This window comes from Coenobita brevimanus, chromosome 26, assembly GCF_032717465.1.
Source record: "Coenobita brevimanus isolate Jiangsu-jjx chromosome 26, ASM3271746v2, whole genome shotgun sequence".
In the NCBI taxonomy this organism is placed as follows: domain Eukaryota; kingdom Metazoa; phylum Arthropoda; class Malacostraca; order Decapoda; family Coenobitidae; genus Coenobita; species Coenobita brevimanus.
In genome coordinates, this window is record NC_136979.1 from 12,931,583 (window position 1) to 12,955,354 (window position 23,772).

Sequence of the window (23,772 nt, forward strand, 5' to 3'; positions counted from 1 at the left end):
GGGCAACAAGAAATACAAAGCTAGTAGGACACTCGGAGATCATAATGAATGAGCACAGTATACACAGGAGCACAAATATGGCAGAAACATACGTGAGGCAGCATAATGTGAACTGAACACAAGCACAGGAGGGACAGTGTGAGCTACATTGTGAAACTGTCAGCCAAGGGTGGAATTTCTTTTGATAAACAACACAAATGTGAACAAATACTAATGAATGTAGTACTCTTAACCCTCACTATATCAAACAATTTATTTATTTTATTTTTTATTTATTATTATTTTTTTTTACGTGTCTGGCTCTGGGCAAAGGCTTCAGGGCCTATTCCTAGGTCCAAGGAGTTCTCCTTGTGGCCCAGCAGTCCTCCTACATCTCCAGATGTCACCACTTTGGTGCTAACACCCACCATCCATACTGAATACATATTAGGACTGTCACATACAGGACTGATGTACTGGTATTAGCGGGGGTACTTTTATGACATGTCAGCGGGAAAACTGGTAGATCAGAAAAGTGTGCGTTTTAAGAAATTCAAATCCTTAACCCCTACACCGCGGGCTTGTTTACCAATGACTTGCGTGTCCCGCGGGGTTATTTGGGCTCCGACAGACTCTCAAAAAATATTTGCCAAAAATCAGTTATTAGTCCTAGAATAATAAAATTACATATGCTTATGGCACATACCTTCAGCTTTCTCCTGGAATGATTGTTGAGCCTTCGTCAGTTACCGTAGGACTTGTGGAGACCTCTGAAGTAGGGTAACGAAGTCTCCACTTTACACTTCCCGACAACCCGTAATATGATTACCACAGCCAGATACAAACACTATAAACACTATTCTACAATTTTCAAGTAGTTTGGGATCCATACTAAAAAAAAAAAAACACTGTGAAGGCAATGGAAATTACGAGCGGGTCTGATCATCGCACTGGCACTAGTTCGCTCTTGGTACTCTGTCATTTATTATTCATAAAACCCCTCACACTTTATATTTCTATTACTGTATAACACTTATATATATCTACAGTCTTTATCCATAAGTTTCCTTCAGTAGTATTAGTTTATTGTCACTGTAGGGATTCAATTTCTTTCAGTAAAATACGTAGCATTCACTTTCTCGTCCTGTTTACTAGCATTGAGAGTGAATGTCACTTTCATCTTCACTCTCATAACTCATAGCATTCAGACATGCTAGAGTGAAACTTTCACTTTCATTACTCCTAGGGTATATACTCGTATTCTTATAATACTACTCATTTACATTTCTATTTACGTTCTCTATTTTATTTACGTTATTTACATTTCTATTTTATTTACACTGTGTTATGCACTGTCACTTGAAGTAACTTATAAAACTATTTTCCATTGTTCACGTATATTTACATTCATTACTTTCACTTGCTGTTTACACATTATTTACACATTATTTACAATTCCACTTGCACTGTTTTACTCAATAGAAAGATCGTAGTCACTCTTATATCAATTGTCAGCCCTTTACCTCTTTCCACACGAGGTTTAGTAGGGGGTAAAGGTCACAGGGCCCTTTGCATGGGAGTGAAAAAAGTCCTTGAAGTCAGCAAGAAGAAACATACGTACTCTCACTTCGGAAGATGAGAGTAAACTGATAACGGAGGGCCGGGGTGGAGGCCTATTTAGGGGTTATTCAGAGCTACCAATGTTAGCTCTTGAAACAGCTATGTCTAGCACTGAATTGATTGGCAGGAAATCTAGACAATACATTATAAATTAGGTAGTTCCAGGTGAATGTAAATATCACTTAGGCTTCTCTCTTCCTTCCTTACATGTATATTTATTACGAAAATAGATTAGAGGCCTACTTAGGGTATATTCAGAGCTACCAATGTTAGCTCTTGAAACAGCTATGTCTAGCACTGAAATGATTGGCAGGAAATCTAGACAATACATTATAAATTAGGTAGTTCCAGGTGAATGTAAATATCACTTAGGCTTCTCCCTTCCCTCCTTACATGTATATTTATTACGAAAATAGATAATACGGCATATTTCAAGGGGAAAAAAACAGCGAAAATTAGCGAACGAGTGCACGTGTGGTGTTGTCAGGTGATAATTAGCCAATTCCAGGTGTATTGCACTCTCACTTACCTTATTTCTTTCTTGTATAGATTATTTGGTATAAGAATAGGACATAGGGCTTATTTCAATGGATGAAATCAGTGAAAAATTCCAGGGAAGATTTACTTAGCGTAGCACGGCCGGGCAGGCGAGAGGATAGGGTAATGGAGGGGGGGTAGGGTGGGGAGTCAAGAACAGGGAGAAATGGCTAAATTGTCAACAATGGATGGGAGTACAGATGAGATTAGGAGTGCTGACTAGTGTTGGACATTGGCAGTACTGATAGATGATACAAGCCCCCACTTGGAAGCCCAGGTGAATTCAAAATAACACAGAATCACAAAAGCGACGCCCCGCGGTATGATCCCTTGCTCCCAAGCGTCACGAAAGTGACGCCCCGCGGTTAAGGGGTTAAACTGTTCCCTGCCCCAGCCGGGATTCGAACCTGGGTCCATTAGGACTGCAGGCCGCCTCTCTAGCGATTCTGCCAGCAACTTCCCCAAAAATATAACGTGGAGGTGCTGGGGGGAAGCCTGGTTCAGTGAACCTGAAAATTTCATAAATCTGAGGGTCACCTACCCAGATGTGAAGTCAAACACATGATGGACAGTAAGATGACATTATTATATTCTAGTATTTTAAGTGAAAACAATACCCATTTTACACAAACTGGCCTAGAATTTTGCAGTTTTGCATCTTTCAGTTCCACAGATGTTCATCTGCCAAAGAATAAATGTAATATTCTTAGTGCCTGTAGCATCTTCTATGGAAAAAAATAAAATGTATCCATAAACATGCATGCTGTTGGCTCCAGGGTGACACTGCCAGGCTGCCTCCTAATTTGTGTAATGTAACCTACATGGCTACACACTGCCCTTGGTTCTACTTATGTCTGTCTGTGCTTCTTCCTCTCACCATTGATAAATAACAAAATATTCTGAATGCCTGTAGCTCCTTGTGTAAAAAATAATGAAATGTTTCTGTAAACGTAAGTGCAGACATGCCACACCAGACTAATAGTAAAGGCTTTCTTCTTTGTATAATATAACTTATGTTACTAGTCACCTGCTTTTGGTTCTACTTACTGTATATCCATCTTATGTTGCAAGTCGCCTGCTTTTGGTTCTATTCATATCCGCCAATGTATCTCTCTCCCACTTATGCATCCATCCATCATCCAATCCAGTGTTGCCCCATGAGAAGCCCAGGGCTAGGCAGATTGGTCCTGACATTTAAGATGAGTGACAATCCTCACTCATCCCTGAGTGGCATTTCATGAGTAATAAACCCGAACTACCTCTTGGATATAAACCTGCACTGGCTCAATCAGATTGGAGTGCCAAATTACCCACTAAATCACCAGGTGCCACAGTTTGGTTATATGGTTACCACCCAGCACAGTAAATGGTTTCCTGGTGTACAGGAAACCACTTGGCTTGTCACTCAGTGTAGAGTCATCCATGGACAGAAGGAAAAGGAAAGAATGAAGGAAAGAAAGACAAAAGAGAAAGGAAGGAAGGAAGAGAGGAAAGGGCCGGCACCTGAGAGCAGCACTACATCGAGTGAGTGGATGGTGAGTGCCCCCATCTACCATTACTCCCATCCATCCATCCATCCATCCATCATCCAATCCTACGTTACCCCATGAGGAGCATTGGAGCCCAGGGCTAGGCACTTGGTCCTGACATTTAAGATGAGAGTAAACAACCTCACTCATCCCTGAGTGGCAATACATGAGCAATAAACCCCAACCATCCCTTGGATATAAACCTTCACTGGCTCAATCCGATTGGAGCACTAATTACCCACTAAACCACCTGGCGCCAAAATTTGGTTATATGGTTACCACCCAGCGTAGTAAATAGTTTCCTGGTGTACAGGAAACCATTTTGCTTGTCACTTAGTGTAGAATCACCCATAGTCAGAAGAAAGAAGAAAGAATGAAGGAATGAAAGACAGAAGGAGTGTAAAGTCACCTGTAGGCAGAAGGACAAGGAAAAAATGAAGGAAAGAAAGATAGAAGAAGATGGAAGGAAAGAAGGATGGAGTAGAGGACAGGACAGACACCCGAGAGCAGCACTACATTGAGTGAGTGGATGGTGAGCGCCCCCACCTACCACTACTCCCACTTATTAATAAGTAAAAAATTTTCTTAATGCCTGTAGCTCCTTCTGTGGAAAATGATAAAATGTTTATGTAAACATGTACGCAGATGTACAGTGCCAGACTGTTGCCTTTGTGTTATGTAACATACATAACAAGTCCCCTGTTTTTGGTTTTACTCATATCCATCAACAAATCACACTCTCACTTTTAATAAATAACAAAATATGTCCGTAACTTCTGTCAAAAATAACAAAATGCTTGTTTACGTGAACATCCACACACATGACGCCAGGCTGACACCACCAGGCTATTTCCTCTGTTATGTAACTTACATAGCTAGCTATTCACTTTCGGTTCTACTCATATCCATCTACCTTGGCAACTGTGTTATGAGTCACTCCACTTGTTGCCAGTCATTCGGAAGGGCCATGCGATGCTCCTCATTTTTCAACCTTAGTTCAGTATAGCTGATAAAAATTTGGTGGGCTCAGAGGCGTTTGATAAATCTGTTCTATAAAGCAAGGATTAACAATAATGGACATGCCTAGTCAAACTGGCGAGCATAAGCTTAGATGAACGTTCAGATGAGTGTCGGTACTTCATCTTTTCCTTCTAGAGACCATGGATGACAGTAATTCCAGCACAAGCAACTGATCTCACTTCCCCTGACATTCTCACATGCAAATGATTGCAGAAGGGATAATGAAGTGTACTTACGCTATGGAATTCCTGGGACATAAATGAATGGTCATAGGGGCACATGCAATCATATACAGTATGTAAGTGTTCACAAATATTTCTTCAGCAGTGCTTGTTCACGTTCATTCACCAAGTGTAAATCCACTCTAAGTCGGAAATCCTCTGAAGTTTTCACACTGTTTTTAGAATTTTATGTAAATATATATATATATATATATATATATATATATATATATATATATACAGTATATATATACATATAAATCATTCATTCATTCATCATCCAATCCTACGTCACCCCATAAGGAGCGTAGGAGCCCGGGGCTAGGCAAGTTGGTCCTGACATTTACAGCTACTGCAAATTGACTTAGGACCTCCTCCCATAAGGTATTAAAAAACACAGAAATCATGGTATATCAGAATGTTTGTTCATGAAATGCCATTCATTAATATAAAATTATGTTTCTCTTGTTTTTCAGGACCAGTTGGATGTGTTTTGGCATGGAATCACTTAGATCTCTAAACTAATCTAAGGACATTTCTTTGCACCAGCATTTGTTAGTTCAGTCTTGTGGTTGTCCAGATTGGGTGTCTTCTTCTCTGCCATGATTATCTTCATCTTTGCCCAGCAGTTTTCTATCGGATTTAGATCCGGACTGTTGCCAGGCTAGTTGAGGACCTCAGTCTGATTAACCTGACGCCATTTTGTCACCTTTCTTGACTAGTGACATGGAGCTGAATCGTGCATGAAAAAGTCGCACCCATGAATAGCAAAAAAGTTTAATAAAAGATCTTTCAGAACTAGAATGTACCGGCCACCATTCATCATCAAGTTCTTAGGAAGAAAGTAGAGGCCTCCCCTTCCCATTTCTCCTGAGAAACACCTCCATACCATCACTTACTTAACAGTCAGCACTGTGTAAGCAGGGTCATATTGACTACGGGAGGCAGGGCGACGAACCTTGACAGAATGCACCTGGAACACTTGAAATGTGCGTTCGTCTGAAACATAACTTTTCTCCACTCATCCGATGTCCAATGTGCGTACTTCTTGGCAAACTGAATGCATTGCTTCTTCATGCAGTCAATGAGAAGTGTGTTTTGGGCTGCGGTGTGGCATGGCAAAACCGGCTCCTTCTGCAAGTGGTGTTGGATAGTTCGAATTGAGACATCTTGTAACAGCTGGGGATGCATTCTCTTCAATTCTGCTGCTGTCAGTCGAGGATTCTTGATTACTTCCCTCTTCAGAAGCATATCTGTATCCCTAGAAGTCGTCCTCTTCTTTCCACCGCCATGCTTGTGCTCTGGTACGACATCAGGTGGCAGGCCGCACACTGCAGCAAGAATCTTCATGACGGTTGACTTTGCGCATCCAGTACGTTCACAAATCGTATTGATAGGGACATTATCTTGCCTCCATGCAATGATACGGACCCTCTCATTCCTTGAGCAGTACTTTCCAGGCATGACAACTCGACTCTAAAAAAGTAACAGGGCAAACAGTAATGCATACGAGAAAAGAGGGAGGTGCAAGCTCGGAGCGATGGGAACATATACTCCAAGTCTCGCTTCATGGCAAGCACTGATGTGCTGAGTGTTTCACCACCTCCTGCCAATACCAGAGGAGTTGCAAGTTATTTCTTGCCCCAGAAATTCACTTGGTTGAGGTGGAAACACAAAGCAAAGACAGACAACTCTCCCATAGCATTTCTGTGTGTAGGTCCTAAGTCAGTTTGCGGTGGGTGTAAGATAAGAGTGACCAGCCTCACTCATGCCTGAGTGGCATTACGTGAGCAGTAAACCCCAACCACTCCTTGGATATAAACCTTCACCTGCTCATACCAACTGGAGTGCCGTAATTACCTACTAAACCACCAGGCGCCAAAATTTGGTTATATGGTTGCCACCCAGTGTATAAATGGTTTCCTTGTGAACAGGAAACCATTTGGCTTGTCACTCAGTGTAGAGTCACCCACAGGCAGAAGGAAGAGGTAAGAATGAAGGAAAGAAAGACAGAAGAAGGAGTGTAAAGTCACCCATAGGCAGAAGGATGAGGAAAGAATGAAGGAATGAAAGACATGAGTGGTATATATAATAATAATGATAATAATCTGGTCTTCTGTTTCTCAAAAGCGCCAGTTCTTCCTTTAGGAATTCACTAGCGCTCAACACGCGTACATTATTTTTAGAATTTCAGGAATTGTGACATCTCTCATATATAATACATCATATATATATGAAAGTGTCAATAATTAAACCCTATAATCATCCGTCATAGTACCTCTTTCCAAGTCATAGCATTTTGAAAAAAGAAAGGCTTTCAGCTGTCTCTAAAAGGATTCAACAGAAGAGAGTTGTCTTATGGACAATGGCAATCTGTTTTATAATCTAGGGGCTCTATACACAAAAGAACGATCAGAGAAAGATGACTGGTGAATGGCTCCAGGCTCGTTAAGACGCAAGGAATCATCTTCACTGTGTAACATCACACCCAGGCTTGCCGATGGGAGTTTTAATAATTCGGCAAGATACTTTGGTTCACCAAACTTAAGAACCTTGAATGTAATAAGACAGTTTAAATTCAATTCTAGCTTTTACTGATAACCAATGCAACTCAATTAGGAATGGGGTAGTTGAGGTTCTCAGGGGGAGACCGAAGATAAGCCATGCTGCCCTGTTTAACACAGACTGAACTTTTGTTAGCATATTATTTGGAAGACCAGCCCACAGTGAATTATAATCATCAGCACAAGACAAGACCACTCCATACCAGTATACAGTATATATATATATATGTATATATATATATATATATACAGTATATATATATATATACTGGTATGGAGCCTCTGTGGTACAGTGGTAGAGTGTGAGTTTCGTACACGAGTCAACCAGGGTTTGTGCCCCGCCAGGGTAATAAACTTTGGGAGTGTTCACCCGGCCACATACTGCATTGGCGGACACAAGGGGTGCTGTGGTTGAACCAGTGTCGCTTACCATAAAGTATTCTTGCACCCAGTCGGCTTGCGCGGACCAGTTACACTTGGTTCACAGACTACACACGAATCCAAAGCCATTCCAACACTACAGTTACACTTACAAGCACTTCTCACCCTACATACAATCTCTGCTAGACAACCTAAGCCACTTGGTAGAGATACATTGGCTGTATCGTCCTGACTTCGGTTGGGATAGGCCGGTCCTGCAGTGGATACGCAAATGGCTGCTGCTGCTGCTGATGATGATGATATACTGGTGTGTGTATATATATATATATACATAATATATATTGGTAGAGAGAGAGAGAGATATGCACCATACACTCAACCCCCTGCTATCACGCCTAATTGGTCACAGCAAATGCGCGTGATAGCTGTATAGCTGAATACGCGATAGCTGAACTGAACAATCAATGGGAAAATTTCTAATTGGTTTTTTGGTGGCCCATTTTTCTAACTTTTAATCACTTTATGCCTGCGATTTCCTGCCAATCTTTCCTCCAACATGAAATTAAGCATTATTTTATTAATAATAACAGTATAATGAATAAATAAACAACATAAAAGGCCATCAAACTTTTATAAGGATTAAGGCTTGGGTGGTTTGATGGTTTCCAAGGCTTGGGAGTGGCTTAATTGCCGCCAGATCTCTTTAGCTGTCTCCATGATTTCTTAGTGTCCACAGCTAAAGGGGGTATCACACGGTACATCGTATCAGGAACGGCCAAGGAAGATTTAAGTGGAACAAAACTTGTACGCTATCACACACGTTCCTCATACTGTTGCCAGAGTTCCGTCTCAGTTGTAAATACGTGATTACTTAATTGACATCACAGTTTTCTCCGCCTAGGAAATATTAACTCTTTATAAGGGTTTCAAAATGATTGATATTTATTCTGAAATACAGTATTAATAAGTATTCAGTGTTAGGCTAAATTTCAATGCTGTAGTACGATATATTCTTTCAAGTCGAATGGGTTTATTCACACTGTTTTGCCCGTCGTATCCTCGGCAGGAATCCGTTCAGATGCATTCCAAATGCCCGTGGTATTGTCGGCAATTTTACCACGTTACCGTTCCGATTAACTATCGTATCCTTGGCAAACTTCGTATGACGTGCCATGTGAATAAGTTTTGCTTAGCCTGTCTTCAAACTCAGCGCGTGATAGCGGTCTTGGGGTGCGTGATAGCATGTGTGGTTGTTCATTTGATGTGTGCACGATAGCAGATAAACGCGATAGCTGAACGCGCGATAGCCTGGGGTTGAGTGTATATATATATATATATATATATATATATATTATGTATATTATTATATATATTATATATTATATATATATATTATATATATATACATACATACAGTAATCCCTGTACTTTCTGGACGCCCACTTTCCGGACACCCCACTTACCGGACATTATGGGCCTGGACCTTCGGATCCCAAAAATGGCCTAAAAAAGAAAAAAAATCCCCCCAAAATCTGAATTTTTCCCCACCCGTAAGTTGAAATTGCCGCGCGGCACCGAACAGCTGTTACACCATGGACCCTTCACCCTTTCCTTCCTCCCCCCTCCCCCCTCCCCTGTCAGGGTTGCCATTTGGTATTTTTCATTACCAAATGTGGGCCAGTTTGGTAATGAAAAAATCATTTGGTAATGAATCAGAATAATGCATTACCAAACGGATTTTTCACACGTATGAGGATACACAGGATGGAAATGGTGGATTGTTTGCTCTCTCTGATTAATCTGCTAACCAACATAGCATGAAAATAATCAACATGCTGTTAATTATAAGGAGTGTGATTACATTTATTTACACTTGTACATATAATTAGTGAAGAATAAATGCCACCTTTACGAATTAGGTAATGAAAAGTTAAATTTGGCAATGAAAATTGAGGAGTTTGGTAATGTGGCCATTGCGATCTGGCAACTCTGTTTCCCTGTCACCACCAAGGCACAAACAGTTACTGCCCAACTTCGATCGTGAACAGATGCTTATCGCAGTGGAAGCCACACATGCTCGTGTTTTGTGAATAAACAGTGAATAAACTGCAATACCTCGCCACTAGACCACACGGGAATTTACAGTGTTGTGCAGTGTTAAGAAATTAGAATTTAGAATGCAAAGGATTAACTGTGGAGTGCAAACTGACGGTTGAAACTGGTGGTTGAAACTGGCCTGGTGCGATTAACAATGTGCAGTGTTAAACTATTGTAAATAACAGTGCAAAGAATAACTGTAAGTGCAGCACAACACTAGATTACTGTACATGCTTCAAAAGCATTATCACCACTGCCAAAGTGTTTGGAGAAGGTAACCACAGATGTGCTGTAAGTACCCTGGCTATGGTACTGTCAATTCTAATTCCTCATTCTTTGGTTCCTTTTCATTTATTTCATGCTTTATGTCCATTACTGGTGTGAATAAGGTCTTAAATAGATTTAAATAGGTGCTATGCATGTCTGGTAGGGAGTTATTTAGGTGGCTTTCAAAGTTAGGCTGGGTTAGGGTCCTTATGCACCAGTCCAGGAGCCAGGGGCCCACTTTCCGAACGGGGCCACTTTCTGGACATGCCTTTGGCTCTATTACATCGGATAGTGGAGGGATTACTATATATATATATATATATATATATATACTGTATATATATATATATATATATATATATATATATATTGCCTTCGAAGTAGTCCCCTTGGGCATGTATACAGTGGTCCCAGCATTTTTTCCACGAGTCCATGCATTCCTGGATGGCTTCAGATGTGATGGTCTTGAGCACCCCCTGCGATTCTGTCTGGATCTCCTCAGTCAAGTCAAATCGACACCCTTTCAGTCATCATTTCAGCTTGGGAAACAGGAAAAAGTCGCAGGGGACGAGATCAGGCGAATAGGGTGGGTGGGGAATGCCTACCATGTTAGTGGAAGCCAGGAACTGCCGGATAACAATTGATGTGTGGGCTTGGGAGTTGTCATGATGCAGGACCCAGTCCTTGTTCTTCCACTGTTTTGGATGTTTGCGGCTGGTGTTCTCCCTCAGATGCTGCAAAACTTCACAGTAAAACTTTCCGCTGACAGATTGACTGGGTGGGACAAGTTCCCTGTGAACAATCCCTTGGATATCGAAGAAAATGATCAACATTGACTTGACATTGCTGTGAACTTGATGCGTTTTTTTTCGGCCTCAGTGAACTGGGCGACTTCCATTGCAATGACTGCTGCTTTGTCTGCGGGTCATAACTATAAACCCATGATTCATCACCAGTTATGACCTTGGAGATGACAGTGGCATCATCTCTGACCTGATTCTTGAGCTTCCTGCAAACTGTAACGTGATGTGCCTTCTGCTCGTCACTCAGCAGTCTTGGCACAAATTTTGGAGCGATACGTCTCATGCCCAACACGTCCGACAAAATGCATTGCACATTTCCGTACGACAGTCCAGGGATATCACAAACATCATGGATAGTTCATCTACAATCAGCAAGGATAGCCTGACGAACATTTCCAACGTTTTCTGGTGTTGTTGCCATTGATGGTCATCCAGAACGGTCATCGTCTTCGACGGATGTTCGTCCTTTCTTGAACCGCTTGTACTGGAAAAATGTTCTACTTTAGGACATGGCATTGTCACCAAAGGCATGCTGAAACAACCAGTGAGTTTCTGCAGCTGTCTTGTTGGTCTTGAAGCAGAACTTGATGCAGGTTCTTTGTTCCTTGAGGTCCACCATTGCAAAACTGCCAAACCACCTACACACCACATTACAATAGGAAGCGTACCTCAACAACACGTCCGCTCACAGACACGGCCTGGGCCACACTGACACACAAGGGGTGCTGTTGACTCCTCCTAGCGACAAAAGGCAAAACTGCTAACGCTTGGCGCCCCCTGTTCAAGTTACTGGAACTTTTGGGTAGCACCTCGTATACGGTATATGAATAAATCGTAATTGAATTTTATGTAAATTATGATGTCACTGCATGAAATAAGAAGGAATGTGATTTGCAAAAGATGTGGAACAAGGAAGTCTGTGGTCAACAGAGCTGAAAGAGTTTGCTTAGATGGTATGGTCATATAGGGAGAATGGCTTTAAGCAGGATAGTGAGAAGATGTATCTGTGAGTTTAAGGGTGAGAGGAGAATGTGTAGGCCATAAAGGTGGTGGATAGATAAGATAATTGTGTGTATGTGGAGGTACTGTCATGCATGCCATGGTATATGGCAAGGTCATATGGAAAAACAAAAGCTCAATAAGTTTTATGCCCCCCCCCTATTTATTTTATATATATATATATATATATAAGGGCTAAGGCATTGCTCCTGGGTAGAGGACTTAGGTTTGGAGTGTGTAGCACTTTATGACTGGATACCATTCCTGGTGTTTACCAATGACCCTTGGGTGGACTCAAACCTCGGACCCTTCGGCCAGAGCGTAGCGCTCTAACCCACCGAGCCACGGTTGCTACGGGATCCCATCTCCTATTGGTATGTCGTCTATCATGGTTGATAAAATATCAGGGGACCTCTGCCACCCACCTGAAGTATATCCTATTCCCCCCCCCCCCAACAGTGAAACCGATGGAGAGTGTGGCGACAGGGGAGTGGTGGTGTGGTGGCAGAGGGGCTTAGGGATGAGCCAAGCAGTGATGAATACAAGACAGGCATGATGGAGGCAGGTGGGGCAGGATGTAGCATTTGCACCTTACTAGTTGATGGCCTTGGCTCTTCCATGGTGCTGCTGGCAAGGGGTAACAAGGAGGTGATGGTGGTCTGCTATGCTGCTTTTTTTCTTCGTTGCCAGGAACTTCCTGTATGGCCTCAAGTATTGCTTTGTGCCATACCTCACCACATCACTCCTCACCAGGGTTGAGTCTTTGTCCTGGATGTATGACATTGCTTAGTCCGTCTTTGTTAGGAACTCCTTCAGTCTTGATGAACATGAAGGTGCTCAACATTCCCAACTTCCTGTGCCTTTGCCACTTGTTCCCTTGGTTCATTGAGCTCCTCAGTTGAGAGTTTCTTAGTGTGGCTGTTGAGGACCTCATGAACATATGCTTCATCAACCTCCTCAACCCCCACCTCATGCAAGAGGTCAAGGATTTCACGCTGGATGTTCTTTATTGTCAGGAACCCTGATGTTGTCGATGGTGTTCTTGATACTTTTTTTCAGAAGTGTTACACTGTTTCAATCTTTCCCGAGTCACTTGCCCTCACCATTTGCTCCATGGTGCAGCAGAGGTAGTGGGCCTTAAAGGTAGTGCTGATGCCATGGTCCATGGGCTGGGACAACCATGTTGTGTTCACCCAGTCCTCCATGCTATCAGGGTGACTTGGAGCATTGTCCACCAGAAGGAGGAAACAGTTTGCCAGATTGCTTTGACTGGCATAGTCATGCTGGCAGGAGGATTTACCATTTAATAACAGCAGAATGCAGAGGTCAGCCAAGCACTGGAGTTACTCTTCCAAATAACCCCAAGGTTCTCCCTCACATACCCTGCCAGTACCCTAGGGTTCTCCTAATGATAAATAATGAGGGCTTGGAGCTCAAGGTACCCCTCTGAAGTTTCACAGTGGAGGAGAGTTAGGCAGTCCTTGGCTGCCTTAAACCCTGACTGACAGACACAGTTCTTGCTTATGTAGGTCATATGGGAGATACATATCCAGAATAGGTCCATCTCATCAAAGTTCAGGACCTGTTTTGAAGGGTATTCTTCTTCTGTGATTGCTGTCAGCTGTGCAGGGAAGGCCTCAGCTGTCACAAGGTCAGCACTAGCAGCCACTTCATGCATGGTTGCATGTCTAAGGCCAGCACCAGCCTTAAACTGCTCACACTGACCTGTGCTGACCTTTAACTCCTTCATGCCCTCCATTCCTTTCTTGTTCATGAGATCTTTCCACAGATCAAGAGCCCTGGTACAAATAAAGCTATGATGCAAGGGGCTCAAACGTACAGAAATGATGATTAGGTGAATGTGCAGTGCATCTTTGAATGCGAGGCTTGGGGGGACTAGGTTTGCAATGGGAGAGTTAAGAAGTAGAATATGACTAGAGTGTATTGGTGTTGTGATGAGCAGAGGTTGATTGAGATGGTTTGTGCATGCTGAGAGGATGCAGGATGACAGTTGGGCACAGAAAGTGAGATGCATTAATGTTGGGGGTAGGTTTGCAAGAGGCAGACCAAAAAAGAGCTGGGCCAAAATCATAGAGTGTGACCTCAGGGATAAGGGACTGAATAGGGAGGCTGCCAAAGCTCAAACAGCTTGGAGGGCTGCCATTCTCTGAAACTAAATTGCCTAGAGGTTATTATTTTATTTTTCTTTAAATGAGCAACTCATCTCTTCCTAATGATTTTTTCATACAATTTACAAACAATACTTGTAAGAGATGCTGGTCTGTAGTTTAATGGGTCTTCCTTGCTGCACCTTTTTATACTAATACTGTATTTGTTCCCTTCCAATCCCTTGACAAGTCTCCCTCTATGAGAGAAAAATTTATTATCTCATATATAGGTATAACTAACTCTTCAGCACAGTCCTTACTTACCCAACCAGAAATGTTCTCAGGTTCCATGGCATTGGTTACATCCACATTTTTCATCAACCCCAAAGGCTCATCAGGTTCAGATTTAACGTCATTTATTATATTTACCATGTTCTCATGATTTATTTGTGATCTCTGAAAATCATCCTCCTTTGCAAACACTGTCTGGTATATGTAATTCATAGTCTCACACATGTCTTCTTCTGTTTCATATTCTTTATTATCATTTTTTAATCCTACAATTCCATTTTTAATTTTCATTTTACTATTCATATACCTGTAAAGTAATTTTGGATCACTTCCACACTTTCCACCATATACTTTTCATATTTAGCTGCTGCTACTACTCTTCTAATCCTCACATAATCTTTCCTAAAATTTTCACATCTCTCCCATGCTGATTTACTCTTAGTTTTCTTTGCCATATTCCAAGCTTTGTTCTTCATTTCCATCGCTACTGTACATCTGTCATAAACCCATTCCTTTTCCTTCTCAGATTTAGCTCCATATTTGGGAACATATTTACTAACACCCTCAGTGTATGACTTCATTAAATTGAAAGTATTAATTTTCCACATCCTTTTCTTCATTAAACTCTCTTCAGTCTTATTCCTTGAAATATTTTCTCAAAGCAAGGAACATATTTACTAACACCCTCAGTGTATTTCATTAAATTGAAAATATTAATTTTCCGCATCCTTTTCTTCATTAAACTCTCCTCAGTCTTATTCCTTGAAATATTTTCTCAAAGCAATTGGGGCGCTCACCATCCACTCACTCGATGTAGTGCTGCTGTTGGGTGTGTACCCTTTCCTCCCTCTATCCTTCTTTCCTTCCATCCTCTTCTGTCTTCCTTTCCTTCATTCTTTTCATGTCCTGCCTGTGGGTAACTTTACACTCCCACTTCTGTCATTCTTTCCTTCATTCTTTCCTCTTCCTTTTGCCTGTGGGTGACTTTACACTGAGTGACAAGCCAAATGGTTTCCTGTACACCAGGAAACCATTTACTATGCTGGGTGGTAACCATATAACGAAATTTTGGCACCTGGTGGTTTAGTGGGTAATTATTGCACTCCAATCGGATTGAGCTGGTGAAGGTTTATATCCAAGGAGTGGTTGGGGTTGATTGCTCATGTAATGCCACTCAGGGATGAGTGAGGCTGATTATTCTCATCTTAAATGTCAGGAAGGCTCCTGTGCTCCTCATGGGGCAATGCAGGATTGGATGATGGATGGATGGATGAATAAAATAAGCATTGTTATGCTTGCCTTGCATGTCAGGACCAACTTGCCTACCCCGGGCTCTTACGTTCCTCATGGGGCAACGTGGGATTGGATGATGGATGGATGGATGGTTATAATTACTGTATATCTATTTTCTTTGCTTCTTCTTTTTTTTTTTTTTTTTTTTTTTAATCCCACTTCATAACCTCAAGTTCTGTTGGTATATGATCACTTTTACCTAGGGGACAACGACTTTATATTTTAGATATCATTTGAATCTTTTGTGAAAGCAAGATCAACAGTAACCCTTGATGATATATTCTGGATCACCAAGTTCTCTGTTGCTAGCTCATGTAATTTATAAGCCCATGCATTAGTATTATTTCCTGCATCACATTCCTCCCAGTTAACCCCTTTACAGTTATAATCTTTAGTTAATACCAACCTGTTCCTTCTTAGTACCAGCTTTTCTAGGTGTATCATATCATCTGTACTCATCACTTCATATTCTTCATCATTCCATGTTCTTGTTCAAGGTGGCATATAAACTACTCCTTTATCTATCATATAATTTTTCTCATCGATGATTTCTATTGTTATAGCTTTTACCTTTTTATTCCCAGTCTTTCTTTCTACATGTCTTGCATTCAGATTTTTTTTTTTTGTCATTATTAAAACTTCTCCCCCAGCACTTCCTTGTCATTCCCTTCTCCAAATATTATATCCACTTCAACCCATCACTACTTGAATGTCCTAAACAAATTATTCTGGTCTATCTTTGTTAATGTTATCATCTAACTCTTACTTTTTTTTCTGTTAATTTATATTACCATACATTCTTCTTATGATACTGTTCTCCTTGTCTCTTTACCTTGTGCAATGTCTTTTACTGTGTGATTTTTATTTACTTTTTTTCTGGCATTCCCTCTTATATACCATTTTACCATTTTCATATTCAGTAATCTATAAAAAATGTATTTGCTTCATCATCTGTTCTCTTGTTTTTTCATTTGCTTATGATATTAAATTTGTTTTTTTCTCACTTTCATCCAGATTCAAGTCCCTCTTCACTACTATCCCCTTGTATCTCTCACTCTCCGTCAACCTCTATTTAGATTTTATCACATCCTCTGCCACCCGTACAGACTTGAACTAAACTTTGACTGGCCTTCCCCCCACCCTTTCGATACAGTCCCAGCCTCTACACTCACTCAGTCTCTTCCTCCCATCCATTACATTCTTTTCCTCTGTCTCTTTTTTTCAGCTTTTTTTCTGATTTCATCATCTATATCTTGAAACACTATCACACATTTTTTCCGATCTACTCTCTCTCTCTCTCATTATGTTGTCCCTATTTTGTGTGATAGCTGTACCCCTTTCAGCAAAATTAACTTTTTCTTCCTCTTCTTCTCTCTCCAATCTTTCCATAGTCCTCTTATGTTCCTTCATTATTTCATTTAGTGCAATTTTCTTATTCATTCATCCATCTGCCATGCATTCTACATATTTATCACTTCTATTTCCACTTTTGTTTTCACTTGATTTTCCCTTTTACTTCTTTTGCATGTTTCACGTTCTTCCTTTAATTTCTTAGTTTGACTTTTCTTCTTTGTCTAATCTATCTATCTATTGCCAGACGCCTCAATCCCGTTTGGGGTGGCCACAAACAAATTGCCTCCAAGTTGCCCTGTCCCCCGCCATTTCACTGCCCTGCTTCCAACTCACACCCCACTCTCTCATATACCTCTCCACCCCATCCCTCCATCTCATCCTCGGCCTCCCCCTCCCTCTTCCCCCCTCCACCTCACTCACATACACTCTCTTCGTCAGTCGTTCACCCTCTATCCTCTCCACATGGCCAAACCACCTCAGTGTGTTCCTCATAACGCTTCCTATCACATCCACATCCACACCACAATGCTCCTTTATATCCTCATTTGTCAGCCTGTCTCTCCATGTGACTCCACAGGCTCCTCTTAAATAACTCATTTCCACTGCTCTCACTCTTGACTTGTGTCCTTCCAGCAACGTCCAAGCTTCACTTCCATACGTTAGAGTTGGTATCACAGTACTGTCATGTAGTAACTTTTTCACTTCCATGCTCACTTCCCTGTTTCTTATCACTGCTTTCAAGGAACCAGCAGCCTTTCTTCCCTGCTGTACCCTTTCAAGCACTTCATCCTCCAAACCTCCATCCTTACTCATCACACTACCCAAGTACTTAAACGTACTCACATTTTCCAATTCCTCAACATCCAACCTCGCTGTACATTCACTGACTTCACCTCTCTCAAAGACCATCACTTTACTCTTCCCTATAATCACCTTTAGATTCTGTTTCTTACACACACTCCCAAACTCATCCACCAAGCCTTGCAGCTCCCCTTTGTCTTCACTCAACAACACAGTATCATCTGCAAACAACAGTACAGGGAGTTTCCAAACACTGTCCTCTCTCACCAGGGCCACTCCAACATCCACTACCCTACCTTGTACCTCTTTTATTACCCCATCCATGTACAGATTGAACAACCATGGCGACATGACACATCCCTGTTTCAACCCAACTTTCAAAGAGAAAAATTCACATAGTTCACCATCCACACGCACTGCAACCTTAGCACCATCGTACATACTCTTCACAGGATTCAGCAACTTCCTATCTACTCCATATATTCTTAACACTTTCCACAATCCTTGTCTATCCACCCTGTCATATGCTTTCTCCAAATCCATGAAAGCCGCATACAACTTCTTTCCCTTCTCTAGAAACTTTTCCACTAAAGATCTAAGAATGAATATCTGATCTACACAACCTCTTCCCTTCCTAAAGCCTCCCTGTTCTTCTCCAACTAATTTCTCTGTTCTTTCTCTAACTCTGTCAATAAGTATCCTACCATACACTTTTCCTGTTATACTAAGAAGACAAATGCCCCTATGATTACCACACACTTCTTTTTCCCCTTTTCCTTTGTACAAGGGAATAATTATACCTGACTTCCAATCCTCCGGGACTCTACCTTCCTCCCAGGCCAATCTGCACATCTTCCACATCCATTCTACTACTATCTCTCCCCCATGCTTCAGCATTTCACCACACACTCTATCAATTCCTGGGGCTTTCCCTGATTTAACATTCTTCATTGCTTCCACAACTTCTATCCTACTGATTTCTTCCTGTCTTCTCCTCCCCCTCCTCCCCCCAGCCATTCCCCAGCCACTTATACTCGCATTACTTCCATCCTCTGTGTTCAACAATTCCTTAAAGTGTTCTCTCCATCTGCTTACTTTTTCTCCCTTCTCCACTAGTAATCTACCATTTTTATCTTTCACTTCCCTGCTAACTTCACTTCCACCCTGTCTTACTCTTTTCACTTCTCTCCAGAACATTTTCTTACAGTCCCTCCACTTGACACTCAAATTCCTTCCAAATTCCTCATCCACTCTCTTCTTACTTTCTCTTACTAATCTTTTCACCTCTCTCTTTCTTCTACATATAACTCTCTCTTCCGCCTCTCAACTTCTTCCACGCCCCTATTTCTCATCCATTCATTGTATGCTTTCTTCTTTTGTGCCACAGCCTGTCTCACCTCTTCAGTCCACCATGCTGTTCCTTGCACCCCCCTCCATCTTCTCTTCCTTCCACACACCACATCACATGCTGCACATATTTCTTCTGTAAATATCCTACACACACCTTCCACGTCTCCCATCTGCTCCAATTCATATTTGCCCAATCGTTCCTCCACTTCTCTCTTATACTCTGCCTTTTTCTCATCCTCTTGTAACCTTTCCACTCTCCTTGCAACTACTCCTTCCTCTCGTCTTTCCCTTCTTCTATTCCTCCATCTTACTTGAATCCTAATTCTGGCCACCACCAAGTAGTGGTCAGAAAGTCCACTCCCCCAACCTCTATAAGCTCTTGCATCCATTACACATCTTCGCATCCTTTCATCCACACACACATAATCAAATATTGCCTTCCTTTCATTCAGTTCACCACCCACCCTTCTCATCACTTGCCATGTATACCTGTGGATCATTTTATGCCTGAAGAGGGTATTGGCTATCACCACCCCCCTCCCAGCACAAATGTCCACTAATGCACTCCCATTCTCATCTATCTCAGCAGGCACACCCCACTCACCAACTATTCCATCCACCTTCACATTCCCAACTTTACCATTCACATCAACAATCAAAAACACTCTCTCATTCCTTCCAAACTTTTCCATGCACACTTCTACATTTGTCCAGAACTCTTCTCTCACTCTTGTAGCACGATCTTGCGTTGGCGCATACACACACACAATCGCCCACATTTGTATTTCAACTCTTTGTCTAATGTTCTACCAATTCTTCCTTAGCCTGCATCCTTCTCTTCTCCATTTCATCCTTCTCAGCTAGTTTCATCTCCAAAGCATTCAGCCTTTCTATGATATCCTTACCAAAATCCTTAGATTCACAAATTACTGTACCCATGTTCTTCCATCCATCCATTAGCCAATCCTATGTTGCCCCATAAGGAGCACAGGAACCCGGGGCTAGGCAAGTTGGTCCTGACGTTTAAGATGAGAGCGACCAGCCTTGCATGTCCCTGAGTGGCATTACATGAGCAATAAACCCCAACCACCTCTTGGATATAAACCTATACAGGCTCAATTTGATTGGAGTACCTTAATTACTCACTAAATCACCAGGCACCATAATTTAGTTATATGGTTACCACCCAGCATAGTAAATGGTTTCCTGGTGTTCAGGACACCATTTGGCTTGTCACTCATTGTAGAGTCACCCATAGGCAGAAGAAAGAGGAAAGAATGACGGAAAGAAGGATAGAAGGGGAAGGATGGAAGAGAGGAAGGGGCAGACACCCAAAGCAGCACTACATTGAGTGAGTGGATGGCGAGTGCCCCCACCTGCCACTAACCTGTATTCTTCTTTCTAACAATTCCAACTTCTTCATAACCTTCCACTCAGTCATCACCCCCTCCCCTAACTTTTTCTCCATCTCCATAGATTTACACTGAAATCCTTCAAATTTTGGTGATTCAGGGTTCATCCTTTTGCCACCAGATTTACCCTTTCCTGTAATTTTGGGTGTAACTCCGGAGAAACAGGTGGACGTAGATGATGTAAACAAAGCCCTTGTTGTCATCAGTGTTTTGTGGTCAGCAGATTTTTAGAACATCCACATCTTTACAATACAGACTTTCCATCATCTTATTATCTCTGAATCTACCGAAGTTTAAACTAATGTGGAGGCATATCATCATCATCTGGACCTCCTTTCCCATCCTAGGGCTGGGTGAGGAGTAGCAATGTCCAGACATCCCAAATTTGCCCAATCCAATGGGCCATGCTTCCATTCACTCATCATTCAAGCCCCTGGAATCCTGGCTTTATGGGATATGCCAAAAACATTCAGCATGTTCTGTAGCTTCACATAATCGTATGTGATAGAGTCAGTCCAGTCGCTGCCACATTAAAAAGGGTGCCAGTCCCTAATCATGCACTTCTCCTCACAACATTCATTCAGGCAGTTCAGTCTCCTGTCGGTTCCCTAGCCTCACCGACTTCCAAACCTCTCTTCCTCGCACACTCATCCACCATATTCTCCACCTTCTCCTTGGCCTACCTCGCTGCCTCCCTCCTTCAGATTCGCTCAGATATACCTTTTTCACCATTCTGTTGTTATCCATTCTTTCCACATGACAATACCATCTCAGTGCACTCTCTTTGATTCTGGTGTCCACCGACTTCCTCCCTCCACATCTTTCACGAATCACATTGTTTCGTATCCGATCCACCCTCTGTACTCCACATACGTGCCTCAGCAAACCCATTTCCACTGCTCTTACTCCTGACTTTTCATTTTCATGAAAAGTCATCATAAATATAACTCTCGTGTCCCACAGATTAGATAGAACTTTTATGCAGTGTCCAGTGTATGTCCGATTATTTCAGGTGTCCCCTGTGTGTGTGTGTATTTACCTATTTGTATTTACCTGTCGTAAAAGGCGACTAAAAGGGTTGGCGGAGGGTTAGTGCCCCTCCCCGGAAAACAACTAACTAAAAAAACAAACAAGAAGCCTCGGACAAGGACTGACCAAACGTTGACGACCCAGGACCGGACAAAGGACTTGGTAATGTGTACATGGAATATAAGAGGAGCGAATGATGAGGTGAAAGAGAGAGAGATTGTCCAGGTGCTTGAGGATGCGAAAGTGGATGTATGTGGAATAACTGAAACAAAATGGAGAGGAGAAAGTGTGAGAGAATGGGAGTATGGATGGGGTATATGTGCAGGAGTAGATGAGAATGAGAGGGCAAAGGAAGGAGTGTGTATAGTTGTGAGTAAAAGATGGAAGAAGAGCATAAGACAGTATGGATCAGTTGGGTCAAGGATTGTGTGGGTAAAGTTGAAAGTTGGAATACAAATGTGGGCGATTGTGTGTGTGTATGCGCCAACGCAAGATCGTGCTAGAAGAGTGAGAGAAGAGTTCTGGACAAATGTGGAAGTGTGCATGGAAAAGTTTGGAAGGAATGAGAGAGTGTTTTTGATCGGTGATATGAATGGTAAAGTTGGTAATGTGAAGGTGGATGGAATAGTTGGTGAGTGGGGTGTGCCTGCTGAGATAGATGAGAATGGGAGTGCGTTAGTGGACATCTGTGCTGGGAGGGGTTTGGTAATAGCCAATACCCTCTTCAGGCATAAAATGATCCACAGGTATACATGGCGAGTGATGAGAAGGGTGGGTGGTGAACTGAATGAAAGGAAGGCAATGATTGATTATGTGTGTGTGGATGAAAGGATGCGAAGATGTATATTGGATGCAAGAGTTTATAGAGGTTGGGGGAGTGGCCTTTCTGACCACTACTTGGTGGTGGCCAGAATTAGGATGCAAGTAAGATGGAGGAATAGAAGAAGGGAAAGACGAGAGGAAGGAGTAGTTGCAAGGAGAGTGGAAAGGTTACAAGAGGATGAGAAAAAGGCAGAGCATAAGAGAGAGAAGTGGAGGAACGATTGGGCAAATATGAATTGGAGCAGATGGGAGACGTGGAAGGTGTGTGTAAGATATTTACAGAAGAAATATGTGCAGCATGTGATGTGGTGTGTGGAAGGAAGAGAAGACGGAGGGGTGCAAGGAACAGCGTGGTGGACTGAAGAGGTGAAACAGGCTGTGGCACAAAAGAAGAAAGCATACAATGAATGGATGAGAAATAGGGGCGTGGAAGAAGTTGAGAGGCAGAAGAGAGAGTTATATGTGGAAAGGAAGAGAGGTGAAAAGATTAGTAAGAGAGAGTAAGAAGAGAGTGGATCAGGAATTTGGAAGGAATTTGAGTGTAAAGTGGAGGGACTGTAAGAAAATGTTCTGGAGAGAAGTGAAAAGAGTAAGACAGGGTGGAAGTGAAGTTAGCAGGGGAGTGAAAGATAAACATGGTAGATTACTAGTGGGGAAGGGAGAAAAAGTGAGCAGATGGAGAGAACACTTTAAGGAATTGTTGAACGTAGAGGATGGAAGTAATGCGAGTATAAGTGGCTGGGGAATGGCTGGGAGAAGGAGGGAGGTGAGAAGACAGGTAGAAATCAGTAGGATAGAGGTTGTGGAAGCAATGAAAGAAAGTTAAATCGGGGAAAGCCCCAGGAATTGATGGAGTGTGTGGTGAGATGCTGAAGCATGGGGAGAGATAGTAGTAGAATGGATGTGGAAGATGTGCAGATTGGCCTGGGAGGAAGGTAGAGTCCCGGAGGATTGGAAGTCAGGTATAATTATTCCCTTGTACAAAGGAAAAGGGGAAAAAGAAGTGTGTGGTAATCATAGGGGCATTTGTCTTCTTAGTATAATAGGAAAAGTGTATGGTAGGATACTTATAGACAGAGTTAGAGAAAGAACAGAGAAATTAGTTGGAGAAGAACAGGGAGGCTTTAGGAAGGGAAGAGGTTGTGTAGATCAGATATTCATTCTTAGATCTTTAGTGGAAAAGTTTCTAGAGAAGGGAAAGAAGTTGTATGCGGCTTTCATGGATTTGGAGAAAGCATATGACAGGGTGGATAGACAAGGATTGTGGAAAGTGTTAAGAATATATGGAGTAGATGG

General features: G+C 42.0%; 1 protein-coding gene across 1 annotated transcript in view; it reads left to right on the forward strand.

The window, feature by feature from the left end:
* CadN (neural cadherin) overlaps window positions 1–23,772 on the forward strand; it is a 481,090-nt gene that overhangs the window by 326,791 nt on the left and 130,527 nt on the right. The window lies entirely within an intron of this gene.